The sequence below is a fragment of the Anopheles coluzzii genome, chromosome 3, assembly GCF_943734685.1.
Source record: "Anopheles coluzzii chromosome 3, AcolN3, whole genome shotgun sequence".
Classification (NCBI taxonomy): domain Eukaryota; kingdom Metazoa; phylum Arthropoda; class Insecta; order Diptera; family Culicidae; genus Anopheles; species Anopheles coluzzii.
In genome coordinates, this window is record NC_064671.1 from 19397517 (window position 1) to 19414845 (window position 17329).

The 17329-nt window shown below is 43.5% G+C and overlaps 1 protein-coding gene across 15 annotated transcripts in view; it reads right to left on the bottom strand.

Moving 5' to 3' along the window:
• LOC120957087 (pneumococcal serine-rich repeat protein) overlaps positions 1-17329 on the bottom strand; it is a 223570-nt gene that overhangs the window by 183459 nt on the left and 22782 nt on the right. For 2 of the 15 annotated variants that reach the window (XM_040379080.2, XM_049610475.1), the window contains exons 1-2: positions 8686-9006; positions 6534-8133 (exon numbers count right to left, since the gene is read on the bottom strand). The exons of 4 other annotated variants lie outside the window; for them this stretch is intronic. The gene's annotated coding sequence lies outside the window, so the exon portion shown is untranslated. Of the gene's footprint in view, positions 1-6533; positions 8134-8685; positions 9007-12542; positions 13519-17329 lie in introns of those variants that run through there. 9 more of the 15 variants (XM_049610484.1, XM_049610483.1, XM_049610477.1 and 6 more) reach the window with 8 other exon arrangements.

A 17329-nucleotide genomic window follows, 5' to 3' on the forward strand; every position in this document is an offset into this window, starting at 1 on the left:
AGCAGCGGAACGAAATGTGAATGGGCCCACGAAAGGGAACGGACGGAAGAGGGAGAATCTGTAATGCTCACACCAACCATACACACCACGCAAAGCGCGCAAAACCGGACCCCACCGGTCCCCGGGTGTGCACGCGGCGGGGAACTTTTGGGCAGGAAGCAAGGGGATGATGATGGTTTTGGGGCCAACGAGGGCGCGGGCGAGGAAGGTTTGGTAGGAATTTGCCAAATGTCGGAAGTGTGCAAAGTCCGGGTACGGATCACTATGGGATGCAAGCGGGCGTCGCGTGGACTTGCTTGGACTACATCGGAAGGAAATTTTTCGAATGGAGAAAGATTGTAAAATTCATTTATCCTGAATCTTTTTAACAATAATTTTATGTTTTTTTGTGGAAATTTAAATTAAAAAAAAATGACGTATAAACAATGCCAACAGTAACTTTTTTTTTTAATCCCAAAAATCCATCAATTTTGTAGTTTTCTTTGTTATCTCTATTACTGAAATCAAATCTTCAACACAAACTGTGTGTTAGGATTCATTCATAATTTAAATTAACGGAATGAGGAACTACCGTTGTGCGTGTTTTGTTAGTTGGGAACGGATAGGATTGTGTCCGTCAGGAACGACAGGTTCTAGAGAAGGGTATATAAGAAGTCTGAATTTTGTATCGTCCTCTTTTTGCACTGCAATTTCGCTAAATAAAACACAACGCAGGAAAACAGACCCAATCTTTTATTCCCAACACTGTGAATTATACCAAACAACAGCATATACTTTGTAATTAAGCTTACGGATGTGTCTGTTCTTTTGAACTGTTTCATGATTGCATGTTCTATGATTATTTATATCCCAAATTTTGATTTTAAATCAGTCAGCAACTCAGGCTAACAATCATCAGAATGGGGAGAGTTAAAGCTCCAAAGCCTTTCATTCGTCTACTCACAAGTATCTGTTCTTTTTTCTTTCTTTCTTTCTTTCTGTGTGTAATGAGCTGACATTATCCAACTACACAATTTTTGAAATCTAATATGGCAATACGCAAAACTGACAATTGGGTACGGAAAATACAACCCATATTTGAATATTTTATTTTAAATTTTAATATTTTTTTTTAATTTTTTTTATTGGGTACGGAAAATACAACCCAAATTTGAATATTTTAACTCACCAAAATGTCAAAAAATCATGCCTTCTTGGTCTAAAGTCAGTTCCATGTTCTGTATCATTTTCCGTTCGACTTGTCGTTTGAGTCTCGTGATGAGGGTCATCTTGTTTTTAAAAATTGAATTTAATTGTGGAAATTTGAAGAAAATTTTATTTTATTGCTGTTCCAAATCTGATACTAATATCGATAATTATCGGAGATGACTTAAAAATACGTTCACAAAATCAGAACTAAAGTCGAATATAAGGAATTTTCAGATAAATAATTAAAAAAAAAGATCTATTATTGTCGTCTGATTTCATTGAGTTATACCTTTTTGATACTTTGGTATCAAAATATAATTTGGTATAATTTGATACTCACTCAGTAATCGAAAGAACGCGTAAACGCTGTCACGGATAAAACACTACTACTTGACACAATTCAATGGAAACTTCGAAGCCGCTATTGGAAGCGAGATAGTTTGGTTGCAAAATATATCTGGTTTCCTTAGCAATATTCAACTCGACGTCGAGACTTCTCGATACCATGAATAAAATAAGCCTTTTAATCATGAAAACTGCGGTCGCCGAAAACCCCGACATTTGTCCTTTACCCGCACCATAGTCCAGAGCAAATTCAAGCAGCGACCGAAAAACAAAACCACAAGAGAGCGAGAGAGAGAGCGCACATGCACGATCGAGATCCGGCGCGCGCGTACGGTGGCCGATGAGAGAGAGAGAGAGAGAGAGGCGTGTTGATGATCGACATCGAAAACATAAAGGCATAAAAGGATCCGCGACGGTAAAGTGATCTGAACCCTCTGGCCTGGAGCAGCAATGGAATAAAAAAGGGTTCCAAACACGGAAACGCGCAAAAATTCCCCCCCCCCCCCCACTAACGCACGCAACTCGCCCGTCCTTTGCGCAATATTCTCGCAAAACAACCGTGCGCAAACATGATGATATGTTTGTGTGCGCGTGTTCTTCCCACAAACACTTTTACGCACGCAATAGAATGTATTTGTGTGTGCGAGTGGTTTGTGTTGTGAACCCGACACGAGTGGACACGACGCGACCCCACCACGCGATAAAAGAATCGACGATTTTTCGCGGATCTCGCTCGCGCATGGTGATCGCCGTTGATGACTGTAATGATGCGGATGATGATGATGATGTTGTGTTATGCTTTGAGTGTATGAGGTGTGCGTGGTGATCGCGAAAAATTCCTTCCCAACTGCTGCCCACTGCCCAGGAGAGCAACAGAGAGAGAGTGAGTGAGAGAGAGAGAGTGAGTGAGCGACGCGATGATGCTGCCGCTGCTACTGATGATGATGATTGTGGACGGTGGAATGCGCACCAGCAACAAACATAAAAATACCGGTCGGTGGTCCACGCAGCAAACCGGTATCATTTCAGACTAAATAACAACACTGCCAGTTCTGTACTGGCCCCGCACTGGGCGATGGTGGTGGCCCACAGCAACAGCACAACACGCACGAGCAACATGGTTCCGTAGTAGTAGTGGTGGTGGTGGCGTGTGTGTGTGCTTGAGTTGAGATACATTCCCTTCTTACACGTTGGTGTGCGCCGGGGTTGTGGCTGTTCCCTTCTGTTCCTTATTAGCCACTTCTTCTTGCTCTTCTTCCTTTCCCTGTTTAACATACGCGCATTTCAAATCGGTTGGTTTTTTCTATTCCTTCGCGGTGTGTTTTTTTACAACGACCTCCGCGGGGTGCGCGCGTTTTCGCTCTTATCGGTGATATTTCGCACAAACCAAGGGGACTGACCAGCGAAGCAAAGGCACAAACACGAAAGAGAGCGCAAAAAAAAAACCGCTCCAACTCCCGAACCTTCCAGCGACAGGGAAGGCGGACAGGAAGAAAATCGAAAGTGGACCCCAGCAGTGTGTGGCCGGCCAGCCAGCGGGGGTTTGTTTGTTCTGTTTGTTGTCGTCACAAGCGAACGTGCGCGAGAGTGTCGCACTTTATCGCCTCCGAGCAGCACCCAGGATGATGATCATGGGGATGTGGGAAGGTGAATAGGTCGTCGAGTGAGCAAAGAATGAATGACAATTCCTGTGACGAAAGGAAGGAAGCACCACCGAAAAAGGTGCACAGAAAAATTCATTCATCATCAAAAAAAGTCAGCGAAGGCATTATCAGCTCTCATCGTTACGGGTGGTGCTTCTGGCATCAAGCGCACGTCACACACCGCATGCCAGAGCAAACCAAAATGCCACTTTTTTCTGTGTGTGTGTGTGTTTGCTTTGGAGGAGCGCAAAACTAGCAACATAACAACAACAGCCAATTTGGTGTGAGATTTGTGAATTGTGGATGTAACCGGCAGTTGACAACACGCGGTACCGCACATGCACAACGAAAATATATCTATGCGCACTACTCCGGGGACGTTCTGTGACGTCACGAGTGCCGCCAGTTTCATCCCCACCTGGGTCTTTCAAACCTTCAAATCAAACAAACACTCCATAGGGTTGGGTTGAAAGGGAGGGGACACAAAACGTAAGCAAAGTAACGTGATGTCAAAGTCCCATTGGCTCCGATTGGCGGCGGTGGTGGCGGTAAACGGGCGGCAGCTCTGATAGTACACGCTTGCTGGACGAAAATAAATGGCGCCAACGGTCGGTGCACACGCAAATATCACACCCTCCACTACACCACTTCGCCCACCGCCTTTATTTTTGACAGCCTCACACGCCGGCGGCTCGCGACGGCGGCTGAAACCGCGTCATCGTTTACAACGCTGTCAAAACACTTCGATCTTCCCGTTACTAGCTGACTGCGGCCAAGCAACATCGAAGGGATGCTGGAGTGCAAAACAATCGATGCTATTATTAGCTAAGGGACGCTTTGTTATGAAGAAGTTCAGGTGCTCGGTGTTATCAAGTCATAACAATTACAATATTTTTACATTTATTCTGTGAAAGCTGTCATTGCCCTCGATGAATGTTGTTTTGAATGTTGAAGAGTCTGTTTTTGATGAACTGGAGAAGCAGATTTCTTTTACAGTTCTATTTGTTTTTCATTGAAATACAGTGAAATCTCCCTAAGCTGAATCTTCAAGGGACCGTCGTCAACTTAGAGAGATATTCATGTTGAGGAAAACTAATGAAGTTGTTGCTATGAAGTTTCTAAGAAACCATCGAAAAAACCTGGGATCCTTGGACAAATATTTTTGTGAACTGTCGCTCAAAAATTTATCTAAGAGAATTTCGGCTATCAAATCGCTTATGCATCTTATAGAATGTTCACCTTAGAGAGATCTTCATCTTTAAGAGACATAAAATGTATGGAATATGACGGGACCATGTTCATGTTCATCTGAAAGAAACAATTCATCTTGAAGAGACTACATCTCAGAGAGATTTAACTGTAGTGTTTAAAAAACATTGATAGATGATTAAATACATGAGCATTCAAAACAGCCATAAAAATGGCTTGACGGTCGTTATTTTTAATTTTATTACTTTTAATAAAAGAAACATTTAAAAAAAATCAGGAATAAATTATATGCCATAGATTTGTCCCAGAGATTCACTATTCTTGCGGACCGAGAACAATGTCAAACTAATACTAAATTGATGCAATGTTGCTTGAAATGATAGGTTTGAGCTACTAAATTAAGCATTTAAAATAGTTCTGACTAAAGAAATCAATTTTATACACAAAAAGTTTTTAAAATCCGACCAAAACGAGAATTTAGTTTTGCAGTTGACAACTTACGTTTGTTTACACAGAACTGTCAAGCAACCGTTTGGTTCTATTTCTAGCCAACAAGCTCAAATTTCAACCTGTTCCTTTCCAATTTGACAATAACGTTGTCATATCGGATTGCATCATTTTGTATACAAGGATGCATTTTAGAGTAGTTTTGTTTTCTGTTTTTTTTTGCTGTTTGAAGCGGGTTATGGTACTTTCAATAATTTTGATAAAATTTAATCATTTTTTTTTTAACATTTTTTGACAAAATTTGCATGCTTTAGCCAATCATTTATAACTACCTGAGATAACCTGTTCGAGTCCTTGAGAAGAATCCCTGCGTTTGTTTACATATTTTTTAGGCTGAAATAATCTAGGCTGGGGAAATTCAGCAGCCAACGGTCAAACCCCATGTAAAAAAGACGACTGGAATTATTAAGCTCCTCAATAATGATTTTTATTTCCATTAATGTTTATAAACTTAAAACGTAAACTGTAAGATATTATCAATAATAAATGATGTTACAGTGTTTAAAATATTAGGATAACCGTAAATATTTAATAACTTATAACTTGTCCAAAAATGAATTTAAAACTGTCTGTTCGATCTGACCCTTATTAAGTTGAAAGTAATGATCGAAACTGAAACAAATATTCCATTGATTTGTTGTTACTACTATCAACTTTAAAATATATTATAATGTTTTCCAATATTCTAAGTGGAATCCAATATTCCAATATTCCAATAATCTAGTGGAAAAATACACCTTTCGACAATAAAGATGATAATTTGCCATTAAAAATAAGCAACATAATAACCTTTAGTCCAAGTTTGTCCGAACAACAACATATTTAAACAGGAAATTTCTCCCAAAAAAGTACTGACGAGAAATTCCGATGTTCCTTGAACAAATAAAAATCGTTTGTTAGATTAACATTATTAAAAAAAGACCTTCAATTAATCAAATGTATGAACAAGTTATGTAAACCTCCGTCAAATTCTCCCTAAAAGGAAACCAACTTATAAATCAATACCAATTTCTGTTAATTTCCCCCCATCAGGATAGAATGAAGCCTCAGCCGGAGTTACAGGGTTTCCCACGATTTATTGGTCAGTTCCCATGATTTTTTGGTGCGTTCCCACGATTTTTTGGTCGTATCCCATAGATTTTTGGTTCGTTCCCATAATTTATTGGTATTTACCGATTGGATATCAATACAATTGGACCAAAAAATTCTGGGAAACGACCAAAAAATCGTGGGAACGCACCAAAAAAATATGGGAACCCACCAAAAATTGATGGGAACCAACCAATAAATCGTGGGAAACCCTGTAAGTAATATGCCTACTGCATTCCAATAGGACCCTCGCCGACGTCTTAATTCTGTTTCCCCGCCGTCGGTTGGAGTTGGCTGCTTTAACCTTCGACCAGCTATTATCCCGCTGGGGGTGCTTAAAATTGCGTCCATAAATCCCCAAACGGGATGTTCGCGGACCGCGGCAGTACGGGACGAACTTCATTTAGAAATTATATTATAAACTAGCAGCCGGCAGCAGCTGCCAGGACCCAGTGGAATTACACTAGCCCTACCACCCCCAAGGGAGGGGGGTTTTTGAAACCGCCGCCCCAAAACGATTATAAAAGTGCTGTGTTTCACCTTTTTACTTACATTATTCAAAACAAAGCTTGAGGAATATTCGCGTTGGCCCGCGATCGTTTTTTACCACGCGTCTTTTACCGATTTCACCACACGCAAAAACCACTTCCAATGGAGTTGAACCGTGATTCAATCTTTGCTTTTATTGCTTGTTTTTTCTTCTTATATTCGCGTACAATCCCTTTCTTACGCGATACCGGGCCCGATCATGTGTGATGGAGGTGTGTTTAGACGCAATTCACGCAATTGCACGCACAACGCCCAAAATGCACTCGTTTACACACTCGTGTGTGGAGAGATGATCACGCCTCCTTTGCAGGGGCGCCCTTCCAAAATTAAAGACCACAAACACACACACACACTCACGCACAAACAGAACGCACGCACGCACCGCAACAACACCGAAAGACCGGGCGCGCCCGGCGGCCGCCAATAACAATCGGCCCTTTTATTATTCGGGTGACTTCTTGCACACCCGGTGACCAGGTGGGTGATGGAGAAACTTCTTTTTTTCCCCCTTTTTCTCTTCTGCCTGTATTTTCACCTTCCCTTCGTCCCCGAGTTGGGACTAATTTTCATTCAATTTCTAATTTATTAGCTTACGGCACGCAATTCGTCCCCTTTGGCGGGGGGAGCAAACGACAAACAAACCTCATCGAACGAGGCACACACAAATACATACACACGCACACTCCAAAAAATGAACTTCCTTCCTTCACTGGTGGAGTGGATTGCTCTTGCACACCACACACACGCAACCACGCACACACACACGAGCAGCGCCGTCACATTCCGAAGGGCGAGAGACTGTTATCCCGTCGAGGATTCCGGTTCTCCCCTTCGCTTCATGGACACAAACACCCCCCCCACCGGACACGGGGAGACAACAAAAAACGGAAGCTTTTTTCGATCCTTTTTGGACACAGAAACACACACACACGCGCGGGTCGCTCACCGGGCCCGGAAAAATGAACGACGCCTTCTCTCGACGGAAGAAGGAAAAGCTTTTGTGTGGTTCTTTGCGCGGTGTAGTAGTAGTAGTAGGGATGATTACTATTATTATTATTTATTTTACGGCAACATTAACGCACATCCCGACGCAACACATACACACACACACACCGGCGGGAGCGCCACAACACAACTTGCCACTTGGTTACTACACGAACGAAGAGGCCTGCTGGAGGAAAGCAGGATCCTTCTTTGCCCTTTTTTTAGGCGTACAAATACTAATACGCACACACAAACACAAGCAGTGGGAAATATTACGCTTTAGGCGGGTTTTTCACTCTTCCGATGGAGGTTCGTCGTCTGCTGTTTTTTTTTTATTTTCTCCCTCTTGAAAACTTTTTGGAACGATAACCTTTTTTTCTGGTTCCACTATTTTTGTATTGATTTTCTTCTTTGGATCCTTTTTCTCTTACAGTGGCACACTGCTGTGCTCACCTTTATTTTACCTTTGCGCGAGCTTTTATGCCACAGACATTGGGAAAAAGGAAAACTAACGCAAACGAGAAACTCGATCAAGCTGAAGTCGAGTGACAACGTTTTAATGCTCGATTTTTTTTCAATTTTAAATCACTTATATTTGTGTTTTTGCCTTTTTATTTTGCTATAAAATATTGAAAGATAATAAAGAACATTAGACACTAACAAAAAAGCACCACAAAACACAACCAATAAAATGCACTGATTAATCGAATCGAAAAACAACAACCCAAACCACACAGCAGCATTTTCCCCCAAGGAACGCTTTTTCTTCTGAGCACTCTTTTATCAGCCCCAACAAAGTGGCTTCATTTCACCATAAACCCGGCGCGCAAATCACTCTCACTGCGTGCGGCTAGGTCTGATCTTCGGCTCCGACCATTCGACTCGAGCCACGCGCGTATCGGCCGGCCATCATCGCACAAACACGCTCTTATCGCCGCCTTAACGCTTCATTAGCATCCCGGCGCAGATGATGATCGGAGCCAATCTGCTGCCTTGCTGCTCGTGCGATGTTTGCACTTTGGGTCATTTTGGCACAACAAAACATCATCCGAGCACAGTGAAATGCCGTTCATTCATTCATTGACTTGTGTGTTTTTGGTTTTACTTTCTTCCCTTCTAGAAGCTATTTTTTCGATTCTGCTACAATTTCTTCGATTCGTTGCTTTCTTACCACACAAAACTCGAGGGTGCTCTTCACAAAAGGAGCTCTTCGCCAATTTACTTTCAGTGAGTATTTGATTAGATTTTTTGATTTTTTATTTTCAAAACTGTGACTCACTACACAAAACGATCGCGTAAATCGCACCGAGAGTAAACGCTTTCAACACACGCCGTTCCGTACAGTTCGAAGGGCAGCGAGGTGCTGTACCACCTTAAAACTCGAACACGCGCGCTACGCGGACAGACACACACCCGTCCCGGTTGAACGTTGTAATTTTTTTAACCATCACTTTCCGGCTGCCGGCCCGTCGAAGCGGCCAGCGCGCGCCAGAACGGAGATCGTTCGGCTTGCACTCGATTGCACGAAGTCGGGCCGACAGAGTGAGAGAGCGAGAGTGAGAGAGCATCTCCCGAGAGCGGGAAAGAGAGCGGTTTATGGCGTTTGTAGGTATTTGCGTGCGCTGTCTCGCTTTCGCTCGGCGTTCGGAGTCACTCACGCTCTCTCGGTACTGTTTGTTGGGTGAGCGTGCCCCGCCGGGTGCGCATTGTGCTCTGAGTGACGGGGGCCCTGTGTTTTCGCCCCAAAACAGGCGAAACCACACAACGGCGTGAGTGCCGGGCGGGCGAAAATGTGCATCCCGCGGGAAAGCAGAGCAGCCAAGTGCGTGTGTCGAACAAATCTCGTTGGAAAAATTGTTATTATTTTTCACATGTTTTTTTTTTTCTTTGTATTTTTTTAATGTTTTTGGTTTATTAATTGGTTTGTCTAATGAAGAAAAGACAATATTCAGCTTTCTCTAATATGTATCCAAAAACCTCAAATGAGCTGAGATCAACATTATAAAGTATCTGTAAGGTCAAAATTGATGAAACTATATTTTCTCACCAAGCTCATCAAAGTAAGAGGATAGTATAAAGAATATTCTTTAAATTGAAAATAGCTAAACAGGCCAAGAAAATATTTGAAAAAAAAAATTCTTTGAAGTTTTAAAGAGTGTTTCATGTTTGGATTTAGGAACGATTTATCTATAAAATCTCCAGCACAAGAATATAAAAAGACCCTTTTTTATACCAAAATTAGGCTTATTAGATCAAATTGGTGGATGATCGCTTGAATAAAAAACGAATTTTAAAAATCTAACCTAAAACAAGCAAATAATTTTACACATAAAAAAAGATATTTGAATGATATCCAAATGTTTACCACCTCTTTCTTCCGCTTTTCAATGCGTAATTTAAAATAATCTAAATACTGCGCAAAAACACGATCCCATATAAACACTTGAGAGGCAAATTACACAATTGCCCTCAAATTCTTCAAGGTTATCGGCCGGAAGTAACAATGGCCAGATAATAGAGAGCAAAAACACAAAGCAAGAAAACAGACATACACAAACACACCCCTTTCTTTTTCCCACAAAAACAACAGAACCTTGGACGGCAGGATTGCGCGACTGTTACACAAAACTGTTGCTCTTTCCCGTTTTGCTGAATTTGGCCAGCCATAAAGCAACACAGCCGCACATGTACACAAAACAATGCTCAACCGGTTGTATATCCCCATTGTCATCCAATTGTGGGGACGAACAATTCTTCCGAACCAAACACCCTTCCAGGAAGAAAAAGATGATGGTACCATTTTTGCCATCACCAAAGAAAAACCCGGAAGAAAAATTCCCCGGCGGAACGCAGACGACGGAAGCATTTCGCCAAACCTGTCTGTGTCTGCAGGGAAAACTCTGCGCACACAAAAAAAAACGCCCGGGAGAAACCGGAAAATAAACCATATTGCCTTCACGCTAAAATGATTAAAAAGGAATTAAACTTTGCCTCAAGTGGTTTCGCCCGAGGGGTCATTTGGGAGCGAAAAGGGAGATGGAGCGGGTAGCCGGAGCAGCGTCGAAGAAGGTTAATCGACACACACACACACGGGTCGGGTGTCTCGCGCCGCAACAGGATGCGGAAGGAGAAACTGCGACAACAAAGGACATTAATAAAGCGCGCAAAGCCCTCCCGTTTTTCGTTGCCAATCCCTCCCTAGCGGCGCTGCAAACAAACCCCCATTTGGATATGGAGGGAACAACCCCGGGAACCCAAACAACACATTTATCCCGTCTGTCTGTCTGGTCTGGCCTGGCTGGAAAAGATATATATTTCGCCTCTCCATCCGTCCGCGGCAAAGGGTATGCGCAGAAGAAAGAATCCTGTTTTCCTCTCCAACACACACACACACACACACACACACACACACACACACACACTCTCTGGACCTCCCCGGGAGGTTTATTCCCCCTTCTCATTGTTCCAGGGATTGAACGAGACCAGAATACAACACAAGGGGCGAACCGTTGAAGGGAGCTTCTTTACGAGATCCGATTTTTGGGTAAGAGCAGAGTAACACACAACCAAAACCACACCAATTTCCTGCACTCAAACTTTGTCTTTGGCTGTAAGAAGGACTTCACAAGAATCTCTGAAGTCCTTTTCCAATATCCAGCAACAAATCTTTGTACATTAAACGTAATTTCAGGAACTAATTCTAGTACTTGGAGGTAGTACTTTAGCTATTTGTTCAAAGAAAGATAGTTTCCAGACTCATTCCGGGAATATCTTTGACACACGAAATACAACTTTTGGGACATCATATAACGACTGATAACTTACATTCTAGCGCTGGGATAATTAATCCATACAAACTGGGACAATCTCATTTTCGCTCCTTCACAAAAAAAAACCTCTTGTTTATATACCTCCAATAAGGATATGGGAGGGCAAAAAAAAGCAAACAAACACAAGCGAGAGAGACGGAAATGCCCTAATGCTCACACCCAAACGTCTCAAGGTCAGTGACGAAATTCGAACCATAACCACGCTCTCCCACAGGCGTCCCAAAGCGTTCCCAGCCAGCAGCCCCACGGCGAGCACACAGTCGAATTTGCGCGCCTCTCCCGTCTTATTGGTAAGGTCCTCTTCCTGTTTCAGACATTCTGCTAGGCTTCAAACACTCCCCAAAGGCTCTCTCTCCCTCTCTCACACTCACACAGATACCTTCATCATCGCGTCGCCTACAATTCTGCCAGAGGCTGCGATGTACATGTCCTTATGTACAGCGCGTGACTCCCTGTGAAAGAAGGAATCACACACACTCTCTCTCTCTCTCTCTCTCTCTCGCTCTCTTCATTGTATATACGGCAAGCGGGGGACGACGCGACACCTAGGGTAGGATGCGGGCAAAGGATACACGATCCTTCCAGAACTGCCCGTCACAACACAGCGCAGGAGTCGGGCAGGAAGATGCTCGGGAAGGACCGGGCAGGATAAGAAGATGGCGATATTGCGCCGTAAATTCGAACACGCTCTTGCTTTTACTACCAAAACCCCAGGCTGCCGCAGCAGCAACCGTCGTCTCCTTTTTTCAACCCGGAGGGGGGGAGGGGGGAGGAAAGGATTCCCACACAAATGGCGGGTTGAAGGGAATATTGCGTAAATTGTGCGTACGCGATCCTTTCCTCGTTGTTTTGCGCGCGTGTGTGTGTGTGTGACTGCACTTCCCGCCTTCCCTGTTTTTGTGGCGTAGAATTTTCCTGCACCATTTTGAATGAACAAAGCTGGAGACGGTCCGAAAGGGGCGATGATCAAAATGTCCCGGGAAAAAGGGATACAAATTATGGCAATTATGGCAGGTAGTAGAAAAGACTCTATTTTGCATAAAGTTTGCATTAATGTGTATGTAAATTGCACTTTTGCTTTGTTGTTTGTAACGGGAACAAAACTAAAATAAAATATATAATTATTTCCACCTTTTTAAAAGTGCTTCTCTTATACTGCTCGACATCAAACCATCTGCTCGAATTATAGCAAGCTCACCTTCACTAAGGTTTATTTAGAGAAAAAAACTGCACAAAGTCTCTCAAACGCACTGCAATTTTTGAACACCACTTTGTTTTATACTAATTTTGCTCACAATAGTATCGAACACACTTTCCACACCGTTCAGCAGTTGATCAAAACCCCGCACACACTAAACAGCTCGACTGGATGCTGCTGCTGGCTCAGCATTATTGCTCGGGAGCGCGCGCGTCCTGACCGCGTTTGGCTCCTGCAGCTGTGTTCGGGGGGCTGCATGTTGTGATTCCGTACGGGCGCACTTAAGTGTTTATGTGCCGTGTGAGTGTGTGTGTGTGTTTTTACTCATCTGTCTACTACTACTCTCGCTTTTCCCGCTCTCCTACTGCCCCCGCTGACCGCTCTATTCTTTGCCAGGTGCTCCTGTGCTGTCTCGTTCTGCCTGCTACTTCTGCAGCTCTTGCGGGAAAACCGACCAACAAAACCGCCACACGATCCTTCCACTACTTGAGTTCGTTTTTCTTTTGTCTGTCTGTCGCGTGCGATAGCTCTCCGTCTACTATGCCCTAGTTTTCTCCAGTGTGTGTGTGTGTTTCGGTGTGAGTAAGGGAGACGCAATTATGGGAACGTATTGGATTGCACATTTAAACGCTGCAGCGTTCCGTCTCGATGTACACAAACACAGCAGGATTCGCTTCGGTGGTCCTGCCTGCAAATGTGCCTGGGGCAATCGCAACAGACGACTCCTTCCTTCCGCTACTACTCACTCTAGTGTCCTCTTGTCCCTCTATATTAACTCACCAATACAAGCGCAAGCGAATGGAAACCGTCTCCGTACATAAGCCGTTTTGATGCAACCGTGCTGCATCACGTTGTGTGTGCAACTGCAACGAAACCCACCTTCTTCGTTGCCACCACCCTGCTGCTGCTGCTGGGCGTGAAAAATGGCTACGACAACATTGAGGCTGGTCGGGGCTGCATGATTTGCGTTTCTCCGTATTTGTGTATGTATATACGCGCAATGCATTTTCCTTCTAAATTCCTCTAGCCCCACTGGCATTGGAAAACCCATCCATCGCTTGGCTGGATGCTGGAGCGAATCCGTTCGAGTTTAGGGTGGGGTGGGGCACGGAGGAAAAGGAGCTTCCCGCTCACCCACTACGAAACTACAACTTGGCTTATGTGTGCCGTCGTCCTCGGTTGATGCTACGTTCGCGATGGAAGATTTTCGTGAATCAACGCTACAACCGCTTGGCAGTACCGGACGCACATAAGTCAGCTTATGTGCTTACCTTGCGTTTTGGTATGTTTTTATGATTTCTTTTCTTTTTTGTATGTTGTGGGTGTGCATCACAGAGGAAAAAGAAGCCAAATGAAACTGCACACAAAATGGTGCTTCTTCTCCCAAGTGGAGTTTGATGCAGCATTCTGCAGCCTTTCCGTGAAAAGAGTGGGAGAATGGAAGCGGCAGCCACAGGAGGGGTTGTGCCAGTTTTCATAATTTTACGCGTTCGCAATGCATGCGAATTAAAACTACTCGTACACTAAGCGTAGGGACGGAGCGTTATGTACTCAACATTATGTTGCATCAGTTGCAGTTTTGCACGTCATTGTAAATACGTTTTTGATTTGAAATATTATTTGAAAACGTTATAATAATATTATAGTACAATGATAGTACACAGCATGCTGCTTTAACTGTAGCTATAACTCTAACAATCCGATTGCCATTTTCGAGCTCGAAAATTGAGCTTTTGAGCTATTTCCCTTAAAGTAGAGCCTTAAACTGCAGCATTTGAAGGAATTTTTAGCACAAGCCATTTAAAACGAACTCTGATTTGGCTTTTTTGTTGCTTTCTTCTTGTTCCGCCAGGAAAAAAAATTGAAAATGAACTCAACCGCAATTGTTGATTGATAAAAGAAAGTCCAATTTACTCATTAACAAAATATTAACGCTTTAAACACGATTAATCACTCTCAAATCTACAATTTTTGGTGTTTCGAACACCATTTGAGCAGGTCACGGAAAAAGGTGTCACTTGAGATAACAATATTCGAACTTGCTATAAAACTGCTCGAATTGTACTTAAGAAAGTAATCGAATATTGGGGGCCTTCACGATTCTAGTTAGTTTTTTGTATGGAGTTTGACAGTTGGAGGCTGAAATCATGTAAACAATCCATACAAAACCACACAAAAAAACTAGCCTGCAATTTTCAGTGGAGATTATTCTAGCCTAAAAGCTAGAATAAGATTCGAGTACCTGCTCGAAAACACGGTTTTGTTTACATTTATCCCAAGGTGCATTAAATAAATCAGGTGATCGAATCTGGAATCAAGGTGTATGTAGTCCAGGTGGTCTCATAGCATTTTTTATAACCAAATTTGAATATCACTTTTTGGCAGGATGGATGAAAACTTTTGCTCAAACGAGCTTTCGGCTTGACGAATACTCAAAACACTCTTAAAATCTTCATTAAGAAGCAGAAGCTATAAAAATCAGTCTTCTAAATTCATACACCTCGGGATAAACCCACCTTTATATTATACTCACTTAGATAGCTGCTCGAAAACTGATATACAATGCAAACAGCTGACAGGCTGAAATTTCAGCCTACGAGCTTCAAACGGAAAGGGCCCCATTGCTAGTAAAGAAACTCGAATCTTGCTCAAATGTTACACCAAAAAAACTTAATTTTGTTTAGGAGTTAACCTTAGGTAAAAAAATCCGTAAACAACAATTCAGAGAAATTTGGTTAAAAACTTTAACTTTTTAATTGTAAAATTAGAACAATAATAGAAAAAAATCAAGCAAGCTCCAACAACAATACGTCCACAAATAGCATTAAAAAAATAACAACAAAAACAAAACAAAACTGTTCCAAATCAAACACAAAACTATATTTCATTCTGTCTGCCCAACTGGGTAGCAAAACTTCATTAATTTCAAACAATTTATTTCCACTCCCGGCGCGTCGTGCAGGTGAGTGAATGATGATGGAGATGCCACACTCACTTACACACACACGCACAATGCGTAAGTGTCCTCTCAAATGTATGGATAGCGCACACTATGCGCTGTAGCATAAAATGGTACACACAGGCCCCACCCGAAATGATCAGAGCTTCTGCTCACCACCGGTGGCACCGTCAGATTCGTGTCCTGTGTCCATCTTCTCCTGCTGCTCCGGGGGGGCCCACGAATTATGGGCGGAAAATGAACGAGCGCATGCGTCACATTTCAACGCGTGCGGCGGTGATGCTGGGCTGGGTTGGTAGGTTGTATGCGTTTTTGCTTTTGCTTATCAGAGAGAGAGAATGGAAGAGAGAGTGTGTGCGATAAAATGTCCCTTCGAAATTGCACGGAGTATTGTTTGGAATACTTTTCGATTTCGATGCACCATTGAGTGGCCTTACGGTTACGCTAACGTACAAAAAGTTTAATACACCTGACCTGGGTTTACAGCAACACACTCAGGAGGTGTGCTTTTCACGCTCAATATGTTGCCATAAAAAAATATAAACCATTTGGCACAACAATCTTAATTGGTCGGCAAATAAAGGCCTGCAATCACATTCGCAGAAACGTCCCGCTGCAAAACAAATGCCCAATCGAATCCGCGCGCCCGTTATCGACCGTTAGGGATCTTTCCCGGGAACGGCACTATCGCTCGCCAAGCGGACGTACTTGGGCACTGTTTGCACTACGTAATTAATAGTGCGACAAACAACAGTGCAGATTCGCAGAAATGAGTTGAAAAACAACCGACGACCATATTACCACTTCCACGAACGCACAAAACCCTCCCGGAAGCACATTGGTGGACGGTGCTGTGGAAGCTGTGACGTCCCTTTGAATGGGCAAAACTACCCATCGGTTCCCAGTAGTTTTTGCGCATATGACGTACGCTTCTCACCCGACCACACCGACGCGTCACACACAACTCCTCCCGCGTGATAGGGGATGGCATACATAACGATATCACACACCAATAGCACCACCACCTACCCCTCTCCACGGACGCACTCGAAACCGGACGCAGCACATTCGAGGGATGGGGCCCTCTCAACGCCCCTCCAATCGAAGCATTTGGGAAGCTCTCTCATGACCTGGATTTTAAAACGCAATCATCAAAACCTGCTGCACATCCTTCCTGGTCGACCAGGCTGCTTTTCTTGCTCCAAATAGAGGGTTTAGGGAAAGCTGCCTCTACGGTGACTCCATAGGGTACAACACATAAGCGTACACACACTGCCTGGTGTCTCACTGTCACACACCTGTCACCACTAATGTATTCGGTACGATCAATCTTTTTCCCAACACACCTCTTGCAGTTGGCGCTCAAACATCCTCTGAGAAGAGCAAACAACGCCAATGGCTCAATGGCTTAATAACTGACCATACCATACCGGCATCGGTCCGGCGCGTACTACACAACACAGCCATTATGCTTGGTGTTATGCGCGGACAGGGAGAGGAGGAAGCATTAAAAAAAAACTTGGGAAAACCCCTCCTGCTGCTATTTACCCAAAAAAAGGGAGAGGGAGACAGGTTGAGCGACAATCACACACGCACACACGACGTTGTCGTTTGCTCAAGTCGGCCACCCTCACCCCTATGCGAGCGAGTACGGTGACATAATTTGAGACGAATCGATATTTATCGGTTTTGGGTGAAGCGGGGCGGTTGGAGATCTCGCTCTACACGGCTTGATGAATGAAACATGGACCGAGGTGAGATGGTTTTGTGTGGAGGACACACACACACACACAATCGGTATTCGGTTCTATTTTTAACTCCAAGGAGT